A 6,784-nucleotide genomic window follows, 5' to 3' on the forward strand; every position below is an offset into this window, starting at 1 on the left:
TTATATAAATATGCTCTCTTAATTTTTTTCTTTTTTTTTTTTTTTGAGACAGAGCCTCCATCTGTCACCCAGGCTGGAGTGCAGTGGCGCGATCTTAACTCGCTGCAACCTCCACCTCCCGGTTCAAGCAATCCTCCTGCCTGAGCCTCCTAAGTAGCTGGGAATGCAGGTGCGCGTCATCATGCCCAGCTAACTTTTTTATTTTTAGTACAGACGGGATTTCATCATGTTGACCAGGCTGGTATCAAACTCCTGACCTCAAGTGATCCACCTGCCTCGGCCTCCCAAAGTGCTGGGATTACAGGCATGAACCACTGCACCAGCCTGCTCTCTTAAGTTTAAAATTGCTTGTGGGCAAGGCATGGTGGCACACACCTTTAATACCAGCACTTTGGGAGGCAGAGGTGGGAGGACCTCTTGAGCCCAGGAATTTGAAATCAGCCTGGGGAATATAGCGAAACCCTGTCTCTACAAAAAAATAATAAATCAGGCGGCACATGCCTACAGTCCCAGCTACTTAGGAGGCTGAAGTGGGAGGATTACTTGAACATGGCAGGAGGTCGAGGCTGCAGTGAGCTGAGATTGCACCACTGCACTTCAGCCTGGGTGAAAGAGAACCTGTCTCAATCAATCAATCAATTAAAATAAAATTGCTTGTTAGTTATAAGCTGAGAGGAGTTGAAAAAAATTATTTGCTACTTTCAACATTATTCTGCATTAGAAACTGAGTAAAAGTAACAGAGAATAAAGAAAGCCAAAATCAAGAACTGAAAACAGACTGGACGCAGTGGCTACCGCCTGTAATCCCAGCACTTTGGGAGGCCAAGGTGGGTGGATCGCTTAAGGTCAGGAGTTCAAGACCAGCCTAGCCAACATGGTGAAACCCCGCCTCTACTAAAAATACAAAAATTAGCTGGGCATGGTGGCTCACGCTTGTAATCCCAGCTACTTGGGAGGCTGAGGCAGCAGAAATCACTGGAATCCAGGAGGTGGAGGTTGCACAGTGAGCCAAGATCGAGCCACTGCACTCCAGCCTGGGAGACAGAGTAAGACTTTGTCTCAAAAAACAAACAAAAAAGAACTGAAAACAATTCATAAAGCAAGGACAGACTAAATTACAAGCACCTAAAAGAGTATTTTTAAATTTTCTGAAGCTCTAAGTAAGAGTTTTAAAGTTTTGATAGCAATTAAGTCCTGCTATATACACAAAATTTTAAAATCCTCATCAAATGCAAATAAGGGGATTAAGCATTGTGGAAAATCTGTTTTGGTATGTAGATTGCCAATTCAATTTTTTTAATTAAAAATAATATCTTGGAAAATACTCACTCAACTTTTTAAATTTGTATAAATTAAAAGAGTTTGGCCAGGTGAGGTGGCTCACACCTGTAATCTCAGCACTTTGTTTGGGAGGCCGAGGCAAGAGGACTGCTTGAGCCCAGCCTGGGTAACATGACAAAACACTATACAAAAAATACAAAAATTAGCCCCGTGTGGTGGCAGATACCTGTAGTCCCAGCTACGTGGAGGGCTGAGGCAGGAGGATCGCTTGAGCCCAGGAGGTCCAAGCTGCAGTGAGCCAAGACCACTGCACTCCAGCCTGGGCAACAGAGTGAGACCCTGTCTCAAACAATAAAAATAATAAAAAATAAAAGTTTTTATAAATCATAAAGAAGTTGGTTTTGGTTTGCATACCACTGATTTTTAAAAGTCCTTTTTAAAATAAATACTGGGGTGAAATATCACCAAGGCATTCCTGGCAAATTCTGTACTTTATAGTTTCACTCTAAAATCTGCCCTCAAATCTAGAACTGCTATCAATTACAGAGGTCAGACCAAAGAACAAGCAACTGCTCCCAAAAGAAAACGGAGATTTCCTAAACACAAAGCAGACATTCAAATACGCACTGATCAATGGTGCACTAAACAACACTTTGCTAGGAATTTGTTAAGGCAAAAGGACCCTTCCTACAGTGAATGCAAACTATCTAAGAATGAATTTTTAAAAGTTTAATATTTTAAAATATTTTGGTAGAGACGGAGTCTCATTAGGTTGCCCAGGCTGGCCTCCAACTCCCGGGCTCAGGGGATCCACCTTGCACCTCCCAAAGTGTTGGGATTACAAGCATGAGCCACTGAGTGCCCGCCTGAATGACATTTAAATACCAATATATTAAAGCATGAAAAACACTGAGTTAACTAACATCTATGTGATAGCTCTTCTAACACCTTACTTGAAAAGTCTAAGTCAGAAATGGAACATTTCAGTAGTAACTGCGAGGGCATACTTAGTAAATGAGTGAGCATTACATAGGTGTTCAGTGTTTGACAGTTCCTTTAAACCAAAAGAGAAAATTCCACTGCTTCAGGGTAATACAGAACTCACATATCTAATAGTAACTAATATATTTTTGAAAAATCTGCTTAAAACAAATAACAAGATCATTGAGTATTTAAACTGAAAATAGTTTTCTTCTAAGACATCATATGACCTATACAGGAATTTATCTACAATCTCATTTCAATAACCTGATAAGAATAATGCATCTATATGTGGCTTAGCAATACTAAAAAGCTTGACTCAGTTCAAGTTATAAATTTAAACTTCAACCACTAGACTGTGATCTCAAATAAGTTAATTTCTCTTTTGCAGATATGAAAACCCAGGCTGAGATGAAATAAGGGTGATTCAATCACACTCGCCTAAATTGAAACGTAGGAAATATATCAGTGAATTACTGTGAAATACTTTTTATTCGCCAGGCGCGGTGGCTCACGCCTGTAATCCTAGCACTTTGGGAGGCCAAGGCGGGCGGACTGCCTGAGCTCAGGAGTTCAAGATCAGCCTGGGCAACATGGTGAAACCCCATCTCTACTAAAATACAACAACAATAAAAAATTAGCCGGGCGTGGCAGCGTGCACCTGTAGTCCCAGCTACTTGGGAGGCTGAGGCAGGATAATTGCTTGAACCCGGGAGGTGCAGGTTGCAGTGAGGCGAGACCGTGCCACTGCACTCCAGCCTGGAGACAGAGCGAGACTCCGTCTCAAAAAAAATAAAAATAAAAATAAAGACATACTTTTTATTCAAGCATGCTAGACTGCAAACATGCCTTTAGAATAAAAGTGACGAGATTACGAGTACTTAGAGGGTTCATATTTTTCAAACTTGAAAGTTAGGGTGTGTGACAAGATAGGTATTTGACAAGTATTCTAGGGAACGGTGGAAGTGAATATTTAAAATTCAACTATCCCCAGAAAAACCCAATACATGAAGTCATTACAAGTATTTTTTAGAATCAGTCAGCAAAGATCATTACTGTACAAACACCTCAAAGTTAAGGTCACTAAGAAAGCACTAACTCCTCTCTTCTGTTAACTAATCACTGTAAAGCAGCCCAACTCTCCTTTCTACCTACCTCAGGTTAAGATTTTTCTCCACGAACAGATTTCCATGCCCAGGGATATATAATAGGGGAGAAAAAAAAAACACCACACAAGTGTCGGTAAGTACCAAAAAGCTAAGTATTCGGCACAGGGAGGGAATCCACACATGAGAAAACATTTGACAGCTCCCGCCTCCCAAAAGCCATTTAATCTGCTTCATAAACATAATCTGCTTCATAAACATTACTCTGAGCGAGTGGTTCGATGGACCTCCTACACCATGTCCTAACCGGGAAACACAATCAACCGAACCGTCCCGACTCTTTCAGGCAATCAGGAAGACCGGGAGAATTATTAGACGCTGACGTCCACAGGGCCAGGAGCTAAGAAAAGGGTAAACAGTATACTCGCAGGTAGGTTGAAAAAAACATGAACAAAAAAACATACACACACACACACACACACACACACACACACACACACACACGGAAAATTGGGAAAGAAGTTGTTCGGAAGGTTAGAGAGAGGCGAGGCCGATGTCCGGTTCGAGAGGACGGCACTGCAGGGGCAGGCAGCGATTAACTGGGCATTTGGACACGCTAAGAGTTATCTGAGAGACCTGACACGGGTACAAGTCACAAGAACGCTGATACGTGGCTCAGAGAAGACACGCGGGGGTGGGGCCCGCCCCGCTAAACCCCAGGCTCCCTGAATGAGCCCTCAAAGATCGCAGCCTGAGAAAGTCAAGGGTTCAAGGAGGCCGGTACCGGCGGGGCAACGCCACAACATGGAACGCCGCGGCGCGCGGAACCTCCCGCTCCGAGGCCTCGGGGTCGGCCCTCCAGAAGTCGGAGCAGCCCCTGGGGTTCCCGGCCCCTCCTGGCCCAGCTTCTCTGTCCTCTCTTCTCAGCACCCACAGCCTGGGACCGGACCCCTGAAACTGACAGGAAGCTTCCGGTCAAGCGCCCGCGGCAGCGGCGGGGCAAAAGCAGCAATATGCTCTCAGCGCCGGGAGTGACACTCACCGGCCCGAAACCTCGAATGAAACCAGCAGCTCCGGGGGCGGCGGCAGCAGTGGCAGCAGGAACCGAACATCCAAAATGGCGGCACCCTCGGCCTCACCACCGCTACTGCAGGCGGAGGGATCCTGAGGAAGGAGGGAGTTTTTAACTAACTTCACACACTATTGCGGAAACTTCGCTCCCTGGCCTCCTCTCCTGGTCGTTTCCGTGTCCCCGTACTGCAACTTCTCGTGCCTTTCCTCTCGGATTATCCAAGAACTCGGACCCTGCCGAGGACTATTTGCCAAGGAGGAGGCGACTGCTCCTGGCAGAGCGACGCAAAGCGTAGCAAGGGTCGGGGCTGTCACTGATGACGCGAGACGCTGCTGCCGAGTCACCGCTGCGATGAGTCTGAGCGAGAAAGATCCGGCTTACCCCGTAGCGGACGGACATTGGTTCCGCTTGGTGGCAGGGGGTGGGAGGGGGTGGGGGGGGGGGGTGCTGGGCTACCAGGAAGCGGTGGAGCCACCTGGAGGGGGCGGAGCTAGGTCAGGTAGCCCAGGAAGTGAGAGCAAGCGAGACAGGTGGGGCGGAGAAGATAGCAGGGCTGAAAAGGTCTTCGTCCACGGGAATCCCGAACTCTTTGCTGTCTCCTTTAAGATTTTTGCTTCCTTTATAACTTAAGGAGCGTGCTCCAGGTGGTATTCTATGGTTTTATGGTGTCTTTGCAACATATTTTATGAAGAGTTAAGAGGATGACTCAAAAGAATGGATTCCACACCCAGTACCGCGGTGCATGCACTGCTAAAGTCACTTAAACTCTCCAGGGATTCAGTTTCCTCATCTGTAGAAAGAAGACTTGGACTCATGTTAGCTGAAACCCTTACAGAATGGGCTTTCGGTCTATGATTCCATGAATTAATGACCAGGGCCAAAGAAAGTCTAACCAGACAGTTCCTAACCTGATAAATATTTACTAACATATGACGCGAGTCTTTTCCATGTGAATGTAAAGAGGGCCTGATATCTTGGCCTGTTTAAAGGAAAGGTGACCTACCTAGACTAAAATCCTTCTGCTAGATTGGCAACAAAGTACAATACAACAGCACCAGGCTGGGTGCCAAAGAGAACAGAACCAACCACACAAATTTTTTTTTTTTTTTTTGAGACAGATGCTCGCTCTGTTGCCCAAGCTGGAGTGCAGTGGCGGGATCCCGGCTCACTGCAACCTTGCCTCCCGGGGTCAAGCAATTTCTCGTGCTTCGGCCTCCCAAGTAGCTGGGATTACAGGCTCCCGCCACCACGGCCGGCTAATATTTGCATTTTTAGTAGAGAGGGGGTTTCGCCATGTTGGCCAGGCTGGTTTTGAACTCCTGACCTCAGGTGATCTGCCTGCCTCGGCCTCCCAAAGTGTGGAGATGACAGGTGTGAGCCACCAGCCTGGCCAGAACTAACCACAAATCTTGAGTTTAGGACCTGGGTGTCATAGACAGAAGGTTGCACTTTTTTCCTTAGTCATTTTCATGCAGGGATTTCAAAACACTTAACAAAAATTGCTCTAAGTAGGCCGGGCGCAGTGGCTGACGCCTGTAATCCCAGCACTTTAGGAGGCCGGGGTGGGCGGATCACCTGAGGTCAGGAGTTCGAGACCAGCCTGGCCAACATGGTGAAACTCCATCTCTACTAAAAATACAAAATTAGCCGGGCATGGTGGCGGGCACCTGTAATCCCAGCTACTCAGAAGGCTGAGGCAGGAGAATCGCTTGAACCTGGGAGGCAGAGGTTGCAGTTAGTCGAGCCTGGGCGACACAGTGAGACCCTGTCTCAAAAAAAAAACAAAAAAAATTGAACCAAGTAGGCCCATCTGTACAATTTGGTCCCTGAACTACTGGGACATGCCAAGTGGCTGGAAAGAAAGGAGGCCATGGGTGCGATAATAATTATCATTTTTATTATTAAATATTGATATCACATTGTTCATAAGGCACTTTCATGTGTATAATCTAATCTGACCCTCTGGACAACCTCCTGAGTCAGGCTAGGCAAGCATAAGTAACTTAGTTTTACAAATAAGGAAAAAGAGGCTCCAAGAAACTAACTTGACTAAAAGACACATCCTCTCCCCCCTCCTCCACTGGGGTTCTGCTGTAGAGCTATAGAGTGCCTTTTTTTTTTTTTTTTTTTTTTTTTTGAGACAGAGTTTCGCTCTTGTTGCCTGAGCTGGAGTGCAATGGCATCATCTTGGCTCACTGCAGCCTCCACCTCCCGGGTTCAAGTGATTGTCCTGCCTCAGTCTCCCAAGTAGCTGGGATTACAGGCGCATGCCACCACGCCCAGCTAATTTCTTCTACTTTTAGTAGAAATGGGGTTTCACCATGTTACCCAGGCTGGTCTCGAT

At 46.2% G+C, this 6,784-nt stretch overlaps 1 protein-coding gene across 3 annotated transcripts in view; it reads right to left on the reverse strand.

The window, feature by feature from the left end:
* Positions 1-4,499, reverse strand: part of AP1G1 (adaptor related protein complex 1 subunit gamma 1) — an 80,094-nt gene extending 75,595 nt beyond the window's left edge. Inside the window, exon 1 of one of the 3 annotated variants that reach the window (XM_055298499.2) lies at positions 4,411-4,499. The gene's annotated coding sequence lies outside the window, so the exon portion shown is untranslated. Of the gene's footprint in view, positions 1-4,152; positions 4,321-4,410 lie in introns of those variants that run through there. The other 2 variants (XM_055298497.2, XM_063611591.1) reach the window with 2 other exon arrangements.
* Positions 4,500-6,784: the final 2,285 nt, after the last annotated feature.

Source organism: Symphalangus syndactylus, chromosome 11 (assembly GCF_028878055.3).
Source record: "Symphalangus syndactylus isolate Jambi chromosome 11, NHGRI_mSymSyn1-v2.1_pri, whole genome shotgun sequence".
Classification (NCBI taxonomy): Eukaryota; Metazoa; Chordata; class Mammalia; order Primates; family Hylobatidae; genus Symphalangus; species Symphalangus syndactylus.